The sequence below is a fragment of the Monodelphis domestica genome, chromosome 5, assembly GCF_027887165.1.
Source record: "Monodelphis domestica isolate mMonDom1 chromosome 5, mMonDom1.pri, whole genome shotgun sequence".
In the NCBI taxonomy this organism is placed as follows: Eukaryota; Metazoa; Chordata; class Mammalia; order Didelphimorphia; family Didelphidae; genus Monodelphis; species Monodelphis domestica.
Window position 1 is genome coordinate 54,037,141 of NC_077231.1, and position 24,511 is coordinate 54,061,651.

A 24,511-nucleotide genomic window follows, 5' to 3' on the forward strand; every position below is an offset into this window, starting at 1 on the left:
CCTCAATATTTTCTATTTTATCCTCATTTTTTTCTATTTTATCCTCAACATTTTCTATTTTATCCTCAATATTTTCTATTTTATCCTCATTTTGTTTTATTTTATCCTCATTTTGTTTTATTTTATCCTCATTTTGTTTTATTTTATCCTCATTTTGTTTTATTTTATCCTCAATATTTTTTATTTTTTCATCTCTAAATATAGTATTGAGGAGTACAAAAATGACAGTACCTATTAATATAAAAATTTGGAGGTATCCTTCATTCCTCAATGCCCCTACTTCTTCAGCTGCCATATAATTGTCAAAGAATGTAGTACTCATTTTTATATGTATATTTTGTAATTTCACAAAACACGTGGGGAGCAGGGCAAAGCAACAAACTTTCCACAGGGTTTTTTTTTTTTTAATCCAGGAAGTTGTTCCTTAAGGGAAAGGATATTTAGAAACAGTTCTTCCAGCCAGGACTTTAGAGTCCTGTTGCTGAGATTTAAAAACAGCTGTTTTCTGTCTATCAGAGTCACACAGCTGGGAAGTATCTGAGGTCCGATTTGAACCCAGGACCTTCTGCCTCTAGGGCTGGCTCTCAATCCGCTGAGCTACCCAGCTGTCCCTTAAGATTAAAGGGAAGAAAAAGAAAAAACTGCTGATTCCAATTTAACTTAAGGAGAAAAGAGAAAAAGTTTTTTATACTCACGTGTTCTAGCAGCTGTGTCTTTAAGCCAAGTTTTTTTTTTTTTTTAAAAAAAGGACTAAGTGGTGAAACAGTATAGTAAAAAGGCAAGGAAAGAGTTTTATTGAGAGGATTCTTTAGACTCCCGTGTGGTCAGCCACAATGTTACAAGGGAATCACTTTAAAAGACTGATATATATTAATTTAAGGTCGCCAAGGAATCAGCTATGTAATTCCTAAATGAAAAACTCAAGTCAGCCGTCAGCCCTTTTTTGGAGTTTAATTACAATAGGAGGAAGAAAGGAATTAGAGATATATATAGAGAGAGAAAGGGGAGAGAAGGGAATAGGGCTTAAATACCCCTTCTGTTTAGGCTGGGCCAAAAGGCCCAAGCCCTTAGATAGCTGGGGCAAAGAAAAGAGATCAGTCCCTTTCACTCACGTGTCCAAAATGGAGAAACAGTCTCAGAGGCCCCCACCTTCAGCTTCCTTCAGAGCAAGCTTCCTCAGAGCCCAGGAACCACACCGACCAAAAACTCAATCCTCCTCAAGTCTCCAGACCCTCCTATCTTTAAGGAAACCATCCAAGTTGCCTCCCCTCAGTCCTCACATCTACCAATCACTCTTCATCAATTTCCCTGTCAATGGAGGCTCTCGCTTAACCCAGGACCGCCCAGAGGTTTCTGGCTTTTGCACATGTCTGTTGAAGGTCATATTTTTCAAATGATTAAATCTTTACTCTTTTGTTACAGCCCTTTCTAAATCCTGTTAACTTGAGTATGGTAGAGATTGGAATAATTAAATTTTGATCTAGGCTGCAGCCCTTACTCAATCCTATTAGGACTGAATAGGGTGGAGATTTATTCCAAGTATCTCCATTGTATCAATTCTAAAATCAATCAAGACTCAAAGAAATTCCTGTTCTATGCTTAAGCATAGGTCAAAGTCCTTTCCATTGTTCAGCAAAGGGTTTCTGTCCTAAAGTAATCTTAAGAAGGGAAGAGAAGGAACCTCCCATGCCAATGGAGTTCCCATTCCAATAGACTATCAGTAAGAAATTTTCCAAGTATGAAATATCCCAATGGTGAAATTTCCAACATTTATAAGTCTAAGGAATTTTGAGGTTTACAAATCATAAGAAAAAAAGAAAGAAAGATTTTGTTAATTATAATGAGAATGTATGTTTGATTTCCAGTCCTTTCTGGAAAAAAATAGAATATTTCTAGCTTTTCAAGTATTTTAAATTAGTCAACTTTTTGTGGGACATAAATTTTACATTTTTCAATGAAAATATTACAAATATATGCATTCAACAGAGAAACTGGCAAATTAAGACACTAATGTTGAAATTAAATGACTTAAAATAGAAATTTCTGGCAAAGAAACCTGACCTTGGAAAAGATTTTGGCCATAAAATTTCCCTAATCTCCATTCCAATGCAGTAGGTATATACTGTGTAGGATTACTGAATGTACCTGGAGTCTGTTGAGATAGGCCATGAGAGATGGTCAAGCATCTTGTGTTGGTTCTTCAAAATATAAGTAGAGTCCATCTTATAGTTTTTCCCACCTGGACTGGCCCAATCTAATGATCAAGTAGAGAACAACAGCAAAATCATAAACAAAGATGGAAGTATGTGAAGAAGAAAAGAACAATTGGGGCAAGCTTATGAATTCTGCCTATTGTCATTAAATTAGTAAAATGTAATGGAAAATGATCCCCCTTGATCTTTCCTATAGCAGTTGGGCAAACTTTAATCTTATGGCAGAGAAATTGCTGGATATGGAAGTGCCATTAACAAGCATCCCATGCAATCAGATACTTCTCCCTTTCATTGCTTCTGAAATCTTCAGTAATTGTCAAAGTCTGGTTTCCCTCCTAGTATATCTAATCTAGAGCATATTTTTTAGTTCCAGAATAGAGCAATAAAAATAGCTAAAAAGAATTCAGAATCTATTTTAGGATGAAAGTTTGAAGGAATTTAGAAGATTTAACCTAAAAAAAAAAAACAGAAGGTTTAGAGGAGAGTCTTCAAGTGGTTTGGGGACAGTCAATTCGAAGAAGTAAATTTCTTTTGCTTGGTTCCAACTCAATCAGTCAATAAATATTTATTAAGTGCATACCATGTGCCAGGCACTGTGGTAAGCCCTGGGGATACAAAGAGAGGAAAAGAAAACTCCCACTCTTAAGGAGTTCACAATCCACTGGAAGAAGCAACATGAGAGTAACTATTTGCAAACAAACTATACACTGGATAAATGGAAAATCATTCTTTCCAAATAATTAGAAACAAATCCTTAAAAGAAATCAGAACTCTCTTCCGGAGAAAGCATTGGAATTAAGAGGAATTAAGACTAATAAACCAGTGCGTGAAAACTGCAAAGAGAAACATTTAGTGTTGATTTGAGGCAGGAACTTTTAAGCTGGGATCTGTGCTATTTTTCTTCTTAAAAAAAAATAAAAAATGATTGAAATTTCTAATCCATGTGGACTTAAGTGAATTATATAAAATATTTTAAAAAACAATTCTGAAAAATTATTCCGAAAATAGAGGGAAGTCATTCTACCAAGTTGATTTAACGAGATACTGTTTCCATAAGTGGTCTTCTCTTACAAATTTTATCATTTGCATTTTAAAAAAATAATTCTGAGAAAGGGTTCAGTAGGTGCTCCCAACAGCTACAGGGATCCATGACACACAAAAATATTAAGAACCCCTAAGAACTAGGACTAAGAACTGACAGTGTAGTATAGTGGTCTTAGTCGAGAAGAAATTGATTCACATCCTGGAAAAATCACTTACCTTCTGAAAGATTCAGTTTCCTAATCTAAATCTAATCTTAATCTAAAATGGACATTATAATAGTAACTATTTAGAGTTTTATTGTATTTTTTTACCAATTACATGTAATAACAAATTTCCACTTAATTTGTCTGAAGTTTCATGATCCAAATTGTCTCCCTCCCTCTCCCCCTACCCCCTCACTAAAACTGACAAGTAATTCAGTCTGCGTTATACGTGTATTATTACACAAAACATATTTCCATATAGTTCATTTTTATAAGTAAATATTCTTATAAAACCCAAACCCCACAATAAATTACCAAATAAACAAGTGAAAAATTGTATGCTTTCATCTGCATTTCTACTCTAACAGTTCTTTCTCTGGAGGTAGATAGCATTCTTTGTCATATGTCCTTTAGAATTGTCCTGGATTATTGTATTGCCCATAGTAACTACATCTATCACATTTAATCATTCCACAACAGAATAGCAATTTATAAGATTAGTGTGAAGTTTACCTCAAATGGCATTAATTTTTTTCAACTTCAAAGAGCCACATAAATGTGAGGCAGCAGAATAGTAAAATAATAATCTCCTAACAATTAGAACTGTCCAAAAGTGAAATGAATCATTGGAAGAAGTAATGGATTGAATATCGCAATGTGAGAAAAGGAGATTCTTGGGGTGGTTTGACTTGGACTAGATGGTCTCTGAGCTGTCTTTTAACTCTTAAAGTGTGTGATTCTGAAGTTTGTGGGGTTCTATGCCAAGAAAATAGATATGCAATACTTGGATTGTTTGACTTAAAATTGTTTCCTATGGCCCCACTGACAGATGAATGGGAAATTAAAATGTTAGTAGGAAAATTCAATTGTTTGGTAGCTTGGACAAGGGTGGCAATGATGGACACACAATCCTCAGCTCTGGAGTGTGGTGACGATGTGCTTGACAATGGAGCCATAGGAAAGCCTTGTCTGAGCCATTGGAAATACCCAAGCGAAAAGGAGCTAAACTGAGACTCTTCAATCATGTTCTAATGCCTGTTCCAATCTATTCAATAACAATGCAGATTGTTTGACCTTGCATGGTCAGTTATTAACAAAACTGAGCCCCAAACAGTGAGTGCCATGACCATTTATGGGCATGGGCCAGGACTGTTCTGCCTTCATGACAACAAACATCTGGCTGTTCTGGCTTTGTGTACACAGTCTAAATATATTTGGGGTTGGGCTTCTTTGGTATTGTTTTGATTGCTTCTAGACCTCGAGGCACTACCATATAAGCGCAGAGCTTATGTTATCACTTTAAACAAATAAACAAAAAAGAATGAATAGCTGTGGCATCATACAATTTCAGTTAGTTTTAAAAATGAGTGATATCTTGCAAGTTTCTTATTAATGCTCAAGATCCTTGCTTTGGTAGAGATCATTATTCTGGACTCATTGGACTCCTGTAATAAAATGACCACTGATAAAGGCATAACAGTCCAAAAGAAGGAAGGCTGTGCAGAAATCCAACCCGGTGAAGAGATTTGGGCCCAGAAATGTGTGCTCTTTCTTGGTAATCCCCTTCCCTGTTGGGTTGAGGCCAAACTGTGCATCTGTTTAATGTAAAAGCAGCTGGTTCATCCTCAAGTCCAGTCTTTCAGTAAGAGAGTCTTGGGTTATGGTTTCTTTCTCATTATTCAAATTGCTGCCACTAATTGATTGCTTTTGTTTATCATCCAAACCTGAACATTATCTTTTTCATCCATCTTCTGGGCCGTTTGCAAATGTACTATTTATTGCACGTAAATTTCTGCTTAAATAATGTTCAATCATCTTCTCCACCAATTCAAATGAGGAATGTTTCCAGGGACATTTAACAACCTGTAATACCTTGTCACTGTGTGGAATGGCACTGTTGATAAATAACCAGCGGAGTCTCTCTTAAGGCTTATAATTTCTCCAGATGAATTTTCCTGACAGGGTTGAAAAACGAGCGCCCCTGTTTGCAAAGCCAGCATGCCTAATGCATTCTCAACAGCCATTCTCAAAAGATGCTGTTATTCAGCTTTTATGGAAATGGATGATAAATCAATTACACAATGTTGTTCAATTGCTAGGAGGAAGTATAGATGCGAGAGCATGGGTCTGACCAGGGGAGGAAATGCATCACCCCTAAGCAATAGTTTCATCCAAAACATGTTTTAGTATTTCTTAATTTGAAGGCTCTTAACAAGAGCAGCCACTATTCGTGATCAAATGCTAACTATTGCTCTCCTGAAGCAACCCCCTCCCACCCAAAGACAACTATAATTTAAACTATGATATTAGACTTTCAAGATCAACGAAGACTTCTTGGACACATTTTTAGAGCTCTGGCCACTCACACAGCCAATGCACTAGTTTAAGCCCAGCACCTCTTTCCTGGGTTATTTGCCTCCTCAAGATTCTCTGTCTCCTACCCCATATATCTTCCTCATAGCTGCTAGAATTGATATTGCTCAAGAATAAGTCTGATCACATCACTTTTACTCTCCTTCTCCCTTCAGTTAGCTTCAGTGGCTTCCTCTTGCCTCCAAGAAAAAATAAGAATTTTTAATTGATTCTTTTGTCTGTTCTGTTGTTCAAGATTCATCTTACATTATTCCTCCTCATGCACCCTAGATTCCAGTTATGAAAATGGGAACCATTTCTGAGCTCCATTTGGAAGCACTTCTTAGGTTCCCCTTCTAGCTATGGATTCATAAATTCACAAACCAGGCACAGGACTCGGGAAGCTTGGTTTCTAAAAAGAGAAACTAGGGGCAGCTGGGTGGCTCAGTGGTCTGAGAGGCAGGCCTAGAGATGGGAAGTCCTAGCTTCAAATCTGGCCCCAGACACTTCCCAACTGTGTGACCCCTCTTGCCTAGCCCTTACTGCTCTTCTGCTTTAGAGCCAATCAATATACAGTATTGATTCCAAGACAGAAATTAAGGGTTTGAAAAAAGAAAGAAAGAAAGAAAAAGAAACTAGACTCTTGAATTTACTGGGTCTTTGTGCTCTGATACAAGAGACCCAAGGAAAATTGCTCCAAGGTGTGGTTCATACCTAGAGAATTTCCTAAAGGGAAAGCAGGAAGTTTTTAATATACAACATACATCAGGTATGAGACTGCTATTTATTTCCTCAACACAAAAGAAATACTTAGCACAGAAGAATCACAAACAATTATTAACAAAAGACTTTAACAAACAGCAGAAAAAAGAAGTGACTGTGACTGTTATGCTTTCCTGAGAGGCTCCTTAAAGCATCAAAGTGTAAAGCTGTTGAGAGGGCTGCTAAATCAGCATTTCACATTGCATTTTGGCTCCATTCTGCCCAAATGATTCCCTATAGCTCTGTATTTTCAAGTAAGCCAGAACAGGGATGGAGCTCCTCATCCTATTGGTGATCATCATACCTAATGTAGACACTGGTCAGCACCTAGTGACATTCAGAATTTCTGGCCCTTTTGAACTCACAAAGTTGTCAAAGTCTGGAAATATCCATAATCTCTATATATTATCTGGAAATATCTCAAAATCCCTGTTCAGCTACCCAAGCTAGGACCAAAGAACCCAAATGAGAAGCAACAACCAGGTTCTAAAGGCCCAGGCCCAAGCTCAGGCTCTCCTAAGTTACTTATTACATATATTTTAGTTGTCAGTTATTAGTAATTTCCCATCTATGCTGAACTGGAAGAAGGGCTGTTACTTCCCCAACCTCTCATACTTACCATATGGTGATTCAAAAGAAGAGAGACTGAAGGCAGAGATATTCCCCTTTTAAAGCATGCCAAGTCAGTAACTAGTCTCGTTTAATAGCTCATGAGAGAATTTTTTAAGCTCAAAGCTCAAATTCTTCAGCTAGGAACCCTTTATGTCCACATAATTTGCCCAAATTCAGCATGTGTTCCATGAAATAGCTCCTGTAGAGCCACCCCTGTGGATACTCCATTGAATACAAATCCCTTTCATTCTCTTCCTTCCAACTCAAAGCCAAATGGATCTGTCTGACATTCCATTCTGTCTCCTACTTCTGTATCTTGATGGGGGGCTGCTTTTCATGTCCTAATGTCCTAATGCCCTGAATCAGTTCCTAAGATCCTTAACTCCCTTTAAGGTTCAGTTCAAATCTTCTGATATATGCCCTTTCCTGACTTATCTTCCAACTGTTATTGTCCTTCCCCCATGAAATGACTTTTGGTTGATTTTGTGTATATTTAGTTTTATTTTTCTGAGTATGTATTCGCCCTCCCCCCTTTTAGAATGTTCATACTTTAAGGGCAGGAACTATCTCACTGTTGGTATTTATAGGAAATAATATATCGGTAGGAGTGGTGGCCAGAGAAAAGCATTTTGGTGTAGAAATCTATTGGGATGGTAAGTTGTTCTAAAGTGCATTCAACTGGCATGTCCCCTCAAAAATAAATGGCATTATTGATTTGATTGCTGTGACCAAACCAAAAGAAAATGGGACAGGTGAGTGGGGTCACAGGATAGATGGCAAGATAGAGTTCTTGGTAAATGGTTAGAAGGGATCGGGAGCAAAACTGGTCTTGTCTGGGGGCAGTTAGAGAATAATGGGTTAAACAAATTTGTACTTAATATTATGAAGTCCCAGGGCAAGATTTCTCAACTGATAGTTGACAAGGGACAAAACTGAAAAAAGGAAATTTAAAAAACAAAGTCAATAGTCAATAAAGGTTTATTAAACACCTACTCTGTGCTAGGCACTGTGCTAACTTATGGGGACATAAAAAAAGACAAGTCTCTTCCCTTATGGAGCTTATAATATCATGGGGAATGCGAGCAAAAAAATGTGTACAAAATATTCAAATAACATCTCCAAGATAAAAAGGAAATAATTAGGAGAGGAAATGACACTAGAATTAAAAGGTTTCCTGTGAAAAATTGGGATTTAAAGGAGGAATCCAGGAGGTGGAGTTGAGGAAGGGGGTCATTCTAGCTTTAGGGAGAGCCAGGAAAAATGCTTAGAACTGAACGATGGAGTGTTTTGTTCATTAAACATCAAGGAAGCCAATGTTACAAGACCAAATAGTACCTAATGGAGAGTACCATACATGAAGACTGGCAAGGAAGGATGGGCTAGGTTATGAAGGCTTTGAATGTAAAACATAGGACTTTATCTTTTATCCTAGAGTAAGGACACAAACCCACTCTCTCTCTCTCTCCAAGCTACGTCCTTGTTCATTATTAAACCAAAGAAATGATTCCCAAACATGTTCACATCAAAGAAGCATCACCTGAAGAAACTAAGATGAGATGATGTCCTTTGTAAGCTTCTAAGCTTCTAAGGAGCTTGCATGCTCCTCTTGCTCTATGAGGAATCAATCCAAACCACTAATTTCTCCTGTCTAATTAAATCCACTAACGCTATGAAGATCCCTTATTCCCTACATATTACTGGCAACGTTGTACACTTATAATACATTGGGCTACCATGTTACTGCAACCATGTGGGAATAGCCTAGGTATGACAACTCCCTTGCATTTCCCCAGCATTAGTGCTGACCAAAAGAGAGTGCCTATCCCTAGCAGGGGTGCTGACCTCTTCTAGTGGGATACTTTAGGGAGGAGTGTCTTTTGTTTTGTCTGCCAGTATAGGAAAGACCTGAGCAGAGTTGTAGACAAAGGAGTCAGTCTGTGGGAATCAGAGTGTAACAATGGAAATATTAGAGAAGGAGTAAGTAATGTAGCAAAGACCTGGAGAAAAGGGATGGAGATGGGAATAAGAGGAATCATACCTAGCATTTCTGATATTGTTCAGTCATTTTCAATCATGTCTAACTCTTTGGGACCCCATTTAGTGTTTTCTTGGCAAAGATACTGGAATGGTTTAATATTTCCTTCTCTAGCTTATTTTACAAAGGAGGAAACTAAGGCAAAAATGAGTTGCTGAGGGTCACCTAGGAATAACACTGAGAGGTAGATGCTATTTTTTTCTCCATTTTACAAATGAAGAAACTTGTCTAGAGACAGGGATATAAAGTTACCTGAGGCAGGATTTGTGTACCTATCTTTCCAATTTTGAAAAGAACACTGACTTTGGAGGTAGAAAATCTAGGTTAATTTTTTTTCCTGACACTACTGCCCGCATGACCTTGGACAAGTCACTCTACTTCCCTAAGAACCTAGTTTCTATAACTGTAAAGTAAGAGAATTGGATCAGATGACTTCTAAGACTCCTTTTAGCTCTAAGTCTATATAACATTAAAAACCAGTGTTGATGGGATTAGATCAGGAAAGGATGAAGGACACTTCTTTTCTTGAGAAAGGAGGAAAGAAGGGAATATAAATCAGTGAAGAACAACTATAAAATGCTTCCCCAGGAGAGCAGTTGCAAATCAATTCCAAATGATTCAAAATGTTAGTGTCTTTAAGAAAAAGAAACCATAGAAATGCTGAGCTGAAAGAAAGAGAAGGTGAGGGAGTTCAAAGCATGTGGAATCAAGAGTAAGGGTAGAAGGGTCAGTCATGGAAAGCAAGGAGGGAAGAAAGAATAGGTTAAAAATAATTTCAGGTTTTGAGACTAATGTGGAAGGAAAAAGACAGGGACTTTCAAAGAGCCTTGATCTTCTCAGAAAAATAGAATTGAGGCAATTGCTGAAATTGTGGGCAGTTGGGGCAGAATTTGGAGCTCGAAGATTGTCTAAAAAGCAATATGACTAACATGAAAATATGTTTGGCCTGACTGCACATGTATAACCTTTATCAAATTGCTTGCCTTCTCAATGAGGAAGGAGGTAAGAGAGGGTGGGAAAGAATCTGGAACTCAAAATCGTACAAATGAAAGTTTAAAATTGTTTCTACTTGTAATTGGAAAAAATAAATTAATTTTTAAAGAATGAATTAAAGGCTTGGAAAAATCATTATAGATTTAATCAGGGATAAGCAAGAGACAAATTAAATCGTTGCTAAGAAGCAGGGCAGTTGATGCCAGCAAGCAGGGGGTTTCTCTCTCTTCCCTGGTGACAGAGACAGCTATAATTTGAGCCCATGGGAGTGAGAACATGGACTTGCATAGGTGAGACCTCTGAGGCTGGACTCCAAGTCCCTGGCTGCCTTTTGGATCTCAAGTTATATCAATACAAAGAAATGGATATTTTTAGCACTAGTGCAATATATCAGGAGTTTCTACTTTGGTATTGACTACCCAGATGGAAGTGCTTCCTGCTCCTACAGTGCGTACTTTGTGGGATAGGCGGTGCTAATTAACAGGACCTCCCTGTACCTGATAGGAGACTAAGGATCTATGCTTGGCTGCTCAGAAGTTCCTCAAGTACAGATTCAAAGTGAATGTGAAGTATTTGTTTCATACTCCTATAAAGTTGCCCTTATCTCTTTGTTGTTCAGTCTTTCAGTCATGTCCAACTCTTCGTGACCCTCTTTAGGGATTTCTTGGCAAAAAAAGATACTGGATTGGTTTGCCATTTCCTTCTCCAGATCATTTTTAAGATGAGGAAACTGAGGCAAACAGGATTTATTTTTATTTTTTTTAAACCCTTAACTTCCATCTTATAATCAATACTGTGTGTATTGGTTCCAAGGCAGAAGAGTGGTAAGGGCTAGACAATGAGGGTTAAGTGATTTGACCAGGGTCACACAGCTAGGAAATGTCTGAGGTCAGATTAGAACTGAAGAAGATGAGTCTTCCTAAACTCAGACTCTGAACTCTATCTACTGAACCACTTAACTGCCCTCTTTACCTCGTAGGAACAAGCATATATATATATATGTATTTATTTATTTATTTATATTTATATATATATTTATATATTTTATATATTTATATATTTAATATATATTATATTTAATATTATATATAACATTTAATATTATATTTAATATTTAATATATAAATAAGTTTTACTACATATTTCAGGCATTTACTGATGAATGTTAAGTTCTGTGTTTTAAGTTTTGCTTTTGTTGTGGGGGAAACATACCAATATCTACTTTATATACACTAAATAATTTCTGGAGAAAAGACCTTTGCGGGGAGACATGGGGCATAATTAAATTTCATTTAGAGATATTTTCCTTGGAACCACATCCATAAGGAGGCATACTGAGCCAGAAAATGCAAGAAATAACCCAATCCTTTCTTTCTAAAGTTGGGCTCCCTCAGTTCTACCCCTGGTCTACATGAGGCCAGATTTGGAGCCCTTTCTGAGGAAGGCCTCCACCCTAGGATTATGGGTGATATTTGTATATATTGGTCTACCTCTGATTGAATGGAAACACCTTGAAGGTAGAAACTCTTTAGTTTTTGGCTTCTAGACTCCATGTTGACAGCCTTTGTATAGTAAAGATAGTGTACCATAGAGAGCACATTTAATACATACTTGTCAACTAACTCTTATCTGAGTTCAAGTCTGGAGGGTTCCATGGAGAGGAGCAAAGAATCCAAAAGTCACAGCCCTGAGCAGGGGTTATAATGGCACTGAAGAGAGCTCCTTCCTTCATTCCCTGCATCTCACATTTCCCTGAGACAGCTTTGGTGGGCTCCATTTCAACCTAAACTGGTTGGGAAAAAAGTCTTCCTCTTAAATAAGGGGGCTCTGAAAGCAGCTTTGTTATGTACATAAGGAGAGGATTAGTGCCCCTCCCCAGGGAAAGTGAAGGTCAATCAGAGCCAAGCCAAACCATCAGGAAATGGCTTTGTAGTGGTGAGTCTTAGCATTGCCTGCTGAAAGGAAATGTCACATCCCAGATTACAGGATTGCATCATTCTCTCACCCTCTGCTCCCACCCCATAGTGTGTGTGTGTGTGTGTGTGCGCGCGCGTGTGGTTTAGCACAAGTAAGGTAGGTTTGGCCCTGTTAAATGACATGTCAAAGAGAGAAGAAAACAGGACTTGATGTTCATAGAAAACACCCCAATGCTCAAGGGGAAAAGTGCTTTGATATAAACAAGACCAGAAAAACCTTCTTTCCAGAGAATGCAATTCTATTTGTTGGAACTATTTAAACAAAACAAACTTGATAAATGACTAAAGGAAGAAATCACTAAAATGGATAATGTCCTTTGATTAACTCTTACTGGGGTGGGGAAAATAAAAAGAAATCAATTTTGCATCCCAAAAGACTGAAAATATTAAACTAGAGAAAAACCTTTGAAAAATCTTTCTAGCTTTTGTTTTGTTGTTTGTTCAGGGGGGTGGAGGACATCCAGAGGGTAAGAAGCCTTTCCTTTGAAGCTATGTGAGTATGATGTGAATAAAGCCTTTCATGCAGAGAACAAAAGAGCATTTGACTTCAGGAACCAGTTAAGATGGTAACTTAAATAAACAGAGGGAGGAAAAGAGATACCATAGAAGGTCAAGAGAGTGAGAGCTACTCTTGTTTTCAGAGAGAATTTGTCCCAAGGTTGGGCATCAGTACTGAATTCACACTGACCCACTAAGCCTGGACATCTCTGGTTCCATCAGTGGTGGTTAGTAAGTAGGGAGACACCATCACAATTCATTTTTCTGAGGTGTCCCCACACTCCTCCTCCTCATGTCTTTGTTTCCTTCTTCCCTCCCTCCCCTAAGACACGCCTAGACACCTTCGCCCCCAAGGCATAAATAGCCATCAAGATGGACCAAAAGCCCATTTGGGGCTTTGGTCAATAGCTCCCTGATGAAATTACAGATGCTTGAAGTTAAGGCTGAAACTAAAGTAAAGGATGCTTGGAAAAAAAAAACAACAACTGGCCATTTGTCTGATGCCTGTAGGGTCACCTGCATGTTTGGGGGCTTTTCTAGGAGGGACAGAAACTAGCTATGGCCATATTCTGCTAGAAATTCCATCTAATAAGTTTGTTCATATTGTTTTCTCTATCTGGAATTCCCTTTTTTCTCTGTCCCAACATGGTTATCCAATTCACTTTTCAAGGTCCAGCTCAAAGACTGCTTCCTCCTCTTTTCTATTTTGTAACAATTTTTCTGTATCTTAGCTTCCTCTTTTAACTACAAATTCAGAGATGTCAAGACCTTATTAAAGTTCTGGTTGGATACAATTGAATTGAATAGAGTCTTTCATCTATGTCTCCCAGGATGCCTCACACAATATTACTGCACACAGTAGGCTCCTAAGTCTTTGTTGAATTGTTCATTGTTCTTGGACTGTTGATTAGTCACATTCCCAGCCAACTCTGTGGGGATTGTTCCACCTGGTTTGTTGCTGTTTCCTACTCATGCAAATGAACAAAATCCACTTTGGCACTGGAGTCTCATGTAGGCCTGAGGCATTTCTCAATTACTAATGAATAACTCTACAGAACTGGCCCTACAGAATTAGAACCATGAGCACCTATGGTAGAACCCCCAAATCAGAATTAATGGTCTTGTAGAAATGGCAGGCAGTAGTTTTCTTGCTCTAAGAAGTATTTTTCACGTAATAATAATGAGAGTAATAGTAGTAATAACTGGCATTTTTATCATGTTTTAAAGTTTGCAAAGACTTTACATATGCAGCCTCATTTTAGTTTGTAAGGTAGAAAAGCACAGATCCCTCTGATCTTCGTTTTTCTAGCTGAAGAAACTGAGGCTCCACAAGTTTAATGATACTGTTAATCAGGAGAACAAAACTTGATTGTTCTAGACTCAGTTTCCTAGGAGGAATTTTTTTCAATATATTTTATTTTATCAATTACATGAAATAACAATTTTCCACATAAAGTTTCCTGAAGTTATAAGATTCAAATTGTCTGAAATGAATAATATAGAAATAGGTATCAAGTGATAATACATGTATAACCCAATGGAATTGCTTGTCACCTCTAGAGGGGGGGGGAGGGGGGAGGTAAGAAGGGAAAGAGAGAACATGAATCATGATGTAACTGTGGGAAAATATTTAAAAATAAATAATTTTTAAAATAATGTAAAAAAAATCCAAATTGTCTCCCTCACTCACTCCCAGAGATGGTAAGCAATTTGATCTGGGTTCCACATATATTATCATGCAAAACCTATCTCTATATTGTACATTTTTATAAGAGCATACACATATAGAACAAAAATCCTAAAATAAAAACCCAAATAAACTAAAGTGAAAAATCGCATGCTTTCATCTGCATTCTGACTCCAACAGTTCTTTCTCTGGAGGTGGGTAGCATTCTTTTTCCTAAGTCAGAAGGATAATTTAAATAATCAGTCAGTCAGATTACATGGTGATAAAGTTTCATTAGTCAAGTAGCATTCATGAAGCACCTAATAAATAGCATTCAAATTGTAGAGCTTCTGAAAAGATCATCAATGTGTAAATTCCGCAAGCAGAATTTACAAGTAAGGGGAGGAGGTTGGATGCCCAAGGTTCTTGGAGAAATGTGTAATTGGAATCTATTACCCAAAAAACCACAGTTCCCAGAAAAACTACAATTCCCAGGACCCCAAACACTTCCTGTCAAATTATGTGCTGCCATAAACAGGATATAAATTGGGTGGAGTTCCATGTCTAGCGCTCTTTTCCTTCCTGTTGGCGACTTTGGTGGAGCGGGCATTTTCAGCAGGTAGAAAACTTAGTCACGTGGTTCTATTTTGTCAGATAAAAAAATAATACTTAAAGTATTGAACTTTAATTTAATTACTAAAGAAATGGATTAATGTTGGGGTAAGTGGGGAGGGGGGGGGTAACTAGCAGCCCACCTGCCAGGCTAATGTCTGAGGATACCAAGAATGGCAAAGACTCCAAGTCAAGCAGACTTAAATTTGAATACTGCCCCAGATACTTGTGAGTTCTGTAGTCTTGGGCAAGTCACTGAATTTCTCTCAGCCATCCGTAAAGCAGGCATAATAATTCTACTACCACATCTTGTCTTGAGAATTAAATAAGGGAATTATTTAAAGTGCTCTTGCAAACTTTAAAATGCTGGTAAGATGCCAACTAATATAACAAAACAAAGCATAGTTTGGTTCTGGGAATGACATTTTAGGAAAAGTTTTTGAAAAATAAAGGATTAACAGGTAAAGTGAGATAATTAGCAAAGGTGTGAAGAGACAAAAGTTCCCACTGAACCCACTGGAGAAGGAAATGGCAAACCACTCCAGGATCCTTGCCAAGAAAACCTCATGGACATCTATGGTCCATGGGCTCATTAAAGAGTTGGACAGGACCAAACAACTGAACAACAAGAACAACACTATGGGCCAAGCATTTTGATCTGTACTGGGGAGTCAAAGAGAGACACAAAGAAACTCCCTGCATTCAAAGAAATTACATTCTAATAGGGAAGACAATCATGTAAATAAGTACTTATGCAATATATACAGAGTAGATGGAAGGTCACATCAGAAAAAAAGGGAAAGAACATGGAAAGAATAACCATGAAAGGCCTCCTTCAGATGATGGAATTTGAGCTCAGTCTCAGAGGAAGCTAGGAACAACAGGATGTAAAAATGGGAAACCCTCCAGGCATATGGCGCTGCCAGTACAAAGACATGAATATGGGCGATGGAGTGATTTTCTCAAGGAACTCTAAGTAGGCTGTTGTGGCTGAATCACAGAGTGTGTGGATGGGAGTAATGAAGAACCATTTCTACTTATAGTTAAGTTTAGTGTCAAGTTGGCATTCAGAATTAACAGAATTATCAACATGTGTAGTTGGTGTTGAGTTAATGCAACTTGATGCCATGGGAAGAGCCCTGGATTTGGAGTCAAATGACTTGGGTTCAAATCCTGGCTCTGTTTTTGTTCTGTGTGACCTTGGGTAGACTATTAAACCTCTCTGGATCTGTCTCCTATATAGCATGTCACAGGGTATAGGGAACTGGACTTGGAGTCAGAAACACCTGGTTACACATCCTTCCACAGAGATTTAGTGATTGTGAGACATTGGGGGAGCACTCTCCCATGCCACCATTCCATCTGGGAAGCAGATTAGAACACCAAATAAGCTGTTATTAAGAGCCTGCCAATGCTAGAGGTTAGGGATAAAAGTACAAAGAATGAAACCATCTCTATTCTGAACAAACTTATATTCTACTGGTCTTGTACTACAAATCTGAAAAAAGATTTTAAAGTAAAAGGAACCTGGGCAAAAACATGGGCCTAAAACTCTGACTGAATATTAAGTCTAGAATCATAATTTAAGAATTTCCCAAGACTTCAGAAATCATCTAATAGAATCCCTTTATTTATTCAGTTGAGGAAACTGAGTTGGGATGGGGAATAAATGACTCACTCAAAGCCACAAAGGTAGTAAACATGAGAGGAGGGATTTGAATCTAGGTTTTTTGACGCTAGAACCAACATTCTTTTCCACCATACTCCACTGATTGAGGGGCCCATCTGTTTGGGGGGGGGGGGTCTTCCATAGCTACCTACATGATCAAGACTGACCATGAAAAACCTTCCCTAATAACAGTACAAGGCAAAGCCATAAAGTGAACTCATCTGGCTTCTGACATTACCCAGAATGTCAAGGAAAATCTTGAGGTAAGAGCCAAAAAAGCCAAGTCTAGCAGAAATATTTTTTCTGCTCATGCAATTCAAAAACCATTAGATTTAAATATAGTCTGGGCTTAGCATCCAAGCAGGTCAGCTCCTTGATGGAAGAAAGCCAATTCAGACCCTTTTTGCTTGCTGAATACCTATAATTTATCACATGTACTTAAATGTTCAATTTTTGGCATTTTTAGCTCCACAATTATTAGATGGAAAAAATACACCATTATCCATTGATTTTTATCCATGAATATCACTACCTTTGGTTGTCAAGATCTTTTCTTGGTCTTTAGGGCTTTCTCTTCATTATTTCAAAGGTCAAATGCTTTACTTAGCCCCCAAAACAGCAAGCCAGATAGGCTGCTCGTTACCTCCCATTTCCTCTGCCATTAATGCATTTCTCCAAGGACCTCAGATCATCCCTGCTCCTCCCCTCAGAAACTTCTGTTCTGAATTTACACACTGATGATCTTGTTCAAAGCTTCAAAATCTGAATGTTATTTATTAGGCATACCACACAGTAAACATATGCTTTCTTAGGACAGGACCATACATTTCTTCCAATTCACCTCCAATGTACTTAGGGACAGCTAGGTGACACAGTGGATAGAGTACTGGGTCCAGAGTTAGGAAAATTCATCTTTCTCAGATACTTACCAGTTGTGTGACCCTGGACAAGTCACTTTACCCTGTTTGTCTCACTTTGCTCATCTAAAAAATGAGATGGGGAGACTTCTGAGTAAACATGGCTGCAGTCTAGACACAGGACCCTTCCTTTCCTCACCACTTACCGATACAAACTACCTCAAAAAGCCAAAAAAAAAAAAACAAATTCATATGAACAAAGGTACTCTGCAGTAGGGCACAGCATTGAAGGTATGTAGAATTTGGGCATTTCCACACCATTAGGGGTAAAAAAGCTTCCACCAAAACATGAGCAGAGCCACCCTCTCCCACCCCACCTATGGAGCCAGAGTCAGAGCCAACACAAGCTAGAATCAGTGAGTGAGTGAGTGAGGGGCACCTCTGGAGTGAGTGAGGGGCACCTCTGGGCCCTTGGCAGCTGACTGAGACCACCAAGTACCTACCCCTGAGAGGTCCTAGACCTGAGGCCCCAGCAGGCCAAGGAGTGCAGACCATGGGAGATGGTAGGGAGATAGCACAGAGCAGGGCAGCAAACAGCAGAAGCTGCAGAGACTGGAAGGCTGGCCTAAGTCAAAATCCTTGTTCCTTGGCTCCATACACAAAAATCCTGTGAATCTCACTCAGATTTCTAACTGGAAAGAGAAGGAAAAACCATCACAGTGATGGCAAACAGTACCCAGGAACAACAAGTTCCCAACACCAAGAAAAACAAGAAGAAAGGGTTGACCCTGGATAATTTTTATGGAGGAAAAAACCAGGCTACAGAGGAAATAGAAGAGGAAATACAAATAAATGCACCAAAACCTTCCAAAAAATGGAAATTGTCCACAAGCTCTTAAAGAATTTAAATTGTAGCTTATCAAAAAGATGGAAGTCTTCTGGCAAGAAAAGTGAGAAATAGTTCAAAAAGAAAATAAGTTTAAAAGACATTAACTCCCAATTGGGGAAACAGCTGGAAGCCATGAAAAGCAGGATAAACCAAACCAAAAAGGAAAAGTCCTAAAAGACCAGAATTAAGCAATTGGAAGCCAATGATCTTGCAAAACAGCAAGAAGTAATAAAGCAAAGTGAAAAGACTGACAAAATAGAATCAAACATAAAATATCTCACTGACAAGGTGATAGATCAAGAAAACAGAGGAAGGAGAAACAATTTGAGAATCATTGGTCTACCTGAAAAGTCAGAAATAAACAGAAATCTTGACATCATACTACAAGAAATTATCCAAGAAAACTGCCCTGATGTTCTTGAACAAGGGGGGAAAATAGACATTGAAAGAGTTCATAGAATACCCTCTACACTAAATTCTCAAAAGACAACTGCCAAGAATGTAATTGCCAAATTCAAGAGCTTCCAAGCTGAGGAGAAAATTTTACAAGAAGCCAAAAAGAGAAAATTCAGATATCAAGGAGCACCAATCAGGATTACACAAAATGTGGCAGCTTCCACACTAAAGGACTGAAAGGCTTGGAATATAATATTCAGAATGGCAAGAGAATTGGGTCTTCAACCAAGGCTCACCTATCCATCAAAACTGACTATATACTTCAGGGGAAAGTATGGGCATTCAACAAAATAGATTTCCAATATTTGTAAAGAAAAGACCAGAACTAAGTGGAAAGTTTGCTATCCAAACATAAAAATCAAGAGAAACATGAAAAGGTAAATAAGAAAGAGAGGGAAGTGGGGGGGGGTGTTTTTTTTTAATTCAAATGTTCTTCTTTAAGGGCTTCAATAAGATCAAATTATTTATATTAGTATATGGGGAAAATGTTATATGTAACTCTCAAAAATTATATTCATTATTAAAGTAATTAGAGGAATCATTCACAGGAAGATATTGGGGTAATAAGTGCTATAAGATGATATGCAAAACAAGAAAAAGGGAAGGGGGAATCAAAGATGGAACAAAAGAATACTTAAAAAATAAAAAAAGATAATATTTATCACACAAAGATATACATGGGAAGAGGAGAGGAAGAATACTCTTATAAGAAGGAGAGAAAGAGAGTGCTAATAGGTAATATTTAAAACTTACTCTCAGTGAAATCAATTCTGAGAGGGAAAAGCATATATATCCATTGGGGTCTTGAATTCTACCATCCTACAGGAAAAATGAGAAGGGAAAACTAAGAGGTGTAGGGGGTACGGAATACAAAAACGGAGGGAAAGAGAGGGGGAAGGGAACTTAATAGACCATAAGAAAATAAGAAGGGAACAAAAGGGAGGGGGCTGAAAGGGAAGTTTATTAAGGGTGGCGATTAGGGGGAATGATTAAAAGCAAACCACTGGTTTAAAAGGATATAGCAAAAGAAGAAAGGATAGAACTAGAAGAGGATATCAAAATGCTGGGGAATACACAAGTGGCAATCATAACTTTGAACGTGAATAGGATGAACTCACCCACAAAACAAAAACAAATAGGAAAGTGGATTAGAAATCAAAATTCTACCATATGTTGTCTAAAAGAAACATACTTGAGGCAGGTGGATACTCACAAGGTTAGAATTAAAGGTTGGAGCAAAACCTATTGGGCCTCAACTGATAGAAAGAAGGCAGGGGTTGCAATCATGATATATAACAAAGTCAAAGTGAAACTAGATCTGATTAAAAGGGATAGGGAAGGTAACTACATACTGATAAAAGGCAGAATAGACAATGGGGAAATATCAGTAATCAACATGTATGCACCAAATGGTATAGCATCCAAATTTCTAAAGGGGAAGCTAGTGAAGTTGAAGGAGGAAATAGATAGTAAAACTATACTAGTAGGAGACCTGAACTATCAAATTTAAATAAGTAAAATAAAAAAATAAATAAGAAAGAGGTAAGAGATGTGAATGAAATCTTAGAAAAAATAGAGTTAATAGATATATGGAGAAAAGTAAATAGGGACAAAAAGTAATACACCTTCTCAGCAGCACATGGTACATTCACAAAAACTGACCATGTACTAGGGCATAAAAACATGTGTAATAGATAATATTGGAGGGGAGTATATTTGATGGATACTAGATAGCTAATAGATTAGGCAGCTATCTTTCTTTTGCCTATCCTCCCTCTATATATCCCTTTCTCCCTCTTCCAATCTCCCTTTTTCCCCTCTTCTTCCCTTCAGTTTCCCCTTCCCCCTTCTTCTTCAGCCTCCTTCTAAGTCACACAGGGTAAGTTATGATGTTTCAGAGGAAATACTCTTTTCTCTTCTTTATCTCAAGTAAGGATTTATTGGGAAAAACAGGACAAGATGGAGGATGGAGGCAAGTGGTTTGGGATTTCCCTATTATCTACAGTGAATCTTAGGTTGGGGGATATTGAGAGAAATGTCAATTAAATCACTAAGATGAAACACAGCAAGTCAGAGAGAGATATATGGACTATTGTCCTTCTTATGCCTTCAAATCAGCCAGGGCACCTCCAACTTGATTACCCCAAGTCCCAGAGATAAACTCAGCTTCATCCTCCAAAGTCACCACCATCAGCCAAGAAGCCCAGAAAAAGTCAGCAGTTGGCTCTTGCCTTCAACATCCCAGTCATATTCCAAATGGAATCTTCCTTTGATTGACAGCTTCTTGTCTTGCTTCTTGTCCTTTTGCATGCCTTATAATTTCTCTCCTCCACACATGGCAAACAAATGCAGAAAAGCAGAAATAATGAATGAAACCTTATCAGATCATAATACAATAAAAATAATCATCAGAAAGGGTACATGGAGAGCCAAATAAAAAATTAATTGGAAATTAAATAATATGATTCTCCAAAATTGGTTACTTAGAGAATAAATCATAGAAACAATTAATAATTTCATTGAAGAAAATGACAATGATGAGACATCCTTTCAAAATCTATGGGATTCAGCCAAAGAAGTACTCAGGGGGAAATTTATATCCTTGAATATCATATACTAACAAATTAGGGAGGGCAGAGATAAACTAATTGGATGTGCAAATCAAAAAACTTGAAAGTGAATAAATCAAAAATCCCCAGATGAAAACTAAATTAGAGATCCTAAAAATTAAGGGAGAAATTAATAAAATCAAAAGTGAAAGAATGATTGAACTAATACATAAGACTAGAAGCTGGTAATTTGAAAAAACAAACAAAATAGACAAAGTACAGGTCAATCTAATTTAAAAAAAGGAAAAAAGAAAGCCAAATTAACAGTATCATCGATGAAAAGGAAGACCTCACCTCAAATGAAGAGGAAATTAAGGCAATCATTAAAAACTATTTTGCCCAAGTATATGGCAAAAAATATGGTAATCTAGGTGATATGGATGCATATTTACAAAAATATAAATTGCCTAGATTAAGAGAAGAAGAAATAAAATTGTTAAATAATCCCATATCAGAAAAAGAAATTGAACAAAACATCAAAGAACTCCCTAAGAAACAATTACCAGGGCCCGATGGATTCACAAGTGAATTCTATCAAACATTCAAAGAACAACTAATCCCAATATTATACAAACTATTTGACATAATAAGAAAAGAGGGAGTTCTACCAAATTCCATTATGACACTAATATGATATCTGATATCAAATATCAAATATGATACTGATTCCAAAGCCAGGCAGGTCAAAAACAGAAAAAGAAAACTATAGATAAATCTCTTTAATGAACATAGATGAAAAAATTGAATACTAGCAAAAAGACTACAGCAAGTGATCATGAGGGTTATTCATTATGATCCAGTGGGATTTTTACCAGGAATGCAAGGATGGTTCAATATCAGGAAAACCATCCACATAATTGACCATATGAACAAGCAATACAACAAAATCACATGATTATCTCAATAGATACAGAAAAAGCCTTTGACAAAATACAACACTCATTCATATTGAAAAGACTAGAAACTATAGGAATAGAAGGGTCTTTCCCAAAAATAATAAACAGTGTTTATCTAAAACCATAAGCCAATATCATCTGCAATGGGGATAAATTAGATGCATTTCCAATAAGAGCAGGAGTGAAACAAGGATGCCCATTATCATCGCTATTATTTAGCATTGTACTAGAAACACTAGCAGTAGCAATTAGAGAAAAAGAAATTGAAGGTATTAAAATAGGCAATAAGGAGACCAAGCTATCACTCTTTGTAGATGATATCATGGTCTACTTCAAGAATCCTAGAGAATCAACTAAAAAACTAGTATAAATAATCAACAACTTTAGCAATGTAGCAGGATGCAAAATAAAACCACATAAGTCATCAGTATTTCTAGATATCTCCAACACATCTCAGCAGCAAGAATTTGAAAGAGAAATTCCATTTAAAATCACCCTAGACAATATAAAATACTTAGGAATCTATCTGCTGAGACAAACACAGGAACTATATGAACACAACTACAAAACACTTTCCACACAATTAAAACTAGATCTAAACAATTGGAAAAACATTAACTGCTCATGGGTAGGACGAGCTAACATAATAAAAATAACCATCCTACCCAAATTTATTTACTTATTTAGTGCCATACCCATCAAACTACAAAAAACATTTTTACTGAATTAGAAAAAACCATAACAAAGTTCATTTGGAAAAACAAAAGATCTAGGATATACAGGGAAATAATTAATAAAAAAATGCAAAGGAAGGTGGCCTTGCAGTACCAGATCTCAAACTATACTATAAAGCAGTGGTCATCAACATAATTTGGTACTGGCTAAGAGACAGAAAGGAGGATCAGTGGAATAGACTTGGGGTAAGTGACCTCAGCAAGACAGTCTATGATAAGCCCAAAGATCCCAGCTTTTAGGACAAAAACCCACTATTTGACAAAAACTGCTAGGAAAATTGGAAGACAGTATGGGAGAGATTAAGTTTGGATCAACATCTCACACACTAAACCAAGATAAACTCAGAATGGGTAAATGACTTGAATATAAAGAAGGAAACTATAAGTAAATTGGTTGAACACAGAATAGTATACATGTCAGATCTTTGGGAAAGGAAAGATTTTAAAACCATTCAAGAGCTAAAAAAAAAATCACAAAAATGTAAAATCAATAATTTTGATTACATCAAATTTAAAAATTTTTTGTACAAACAAAACCAATACAACCAAAATTAGAAGGGAAGTAACAAATTGGGAAACAATCTTCATAACAGAAACCTCTGACAAAGGTCTAATTACTCAAATTTATAAAGAGCTAAATCAATTGTACAAAAAATCAAGCCATTCTCCAATTGATAAATGGGCAAGGGACATGAATAGGCAAGTTTCAATTAAAGAAATCAAAACTATTAATAAGCACATGAAAAAGTATTCTAAATCTCTTATAATCAGAGAGATGCAAATCAAAACAACTCTGATGTATCACCTCACACCTAGTAGATTAGCTAACATGACAGCAAAGGAAAGTAATGAATGCGAGAGGGGATGTGGCAAAGTTGGGACATTAATGCATTGCTGGTGAAGTTGTGAAATGACCCAACCATTCTGGAGGGCAATTTAGAACTATGCCCAAAGGGCGCTAAAAGACTGTCTGCCCTTTTACTCAGCCATAGAACTGCTGGGTTTGTACCCCAAAGAGATAATAAGGAAAAATACATTTACAGGAATATTCATAGCTGCGTTCTTTGTGGTGGCAAAAAATTGGAAAAAGGGGGGAATGCCCTTCAATTGGGGAATGGCTGAACAAATTGTGGTATATGTTGATGATGGAATACTATTGTGCTCGATGGAATAATAAACTGGAGAAATTCCATGTGCACTGGAATGACCTCCAGGAATTGAAGCAGAATGAAAGGAGCAGAACCGGGAGAACATTGTACACAGAGACACTGTGGTAATCGAATGTAATGGACTTTTCCATTAGTTGCAGTGCAGTGATCCTGAACAACCCAGAGGAATCTATGAGAAAGAACACTATCCACATTCAAAGAAAAACTGTGGGAGCAGAAACAGGGAAGAAAAACAATTGCTTGATTACGTGGGTTGAGGAGGATAT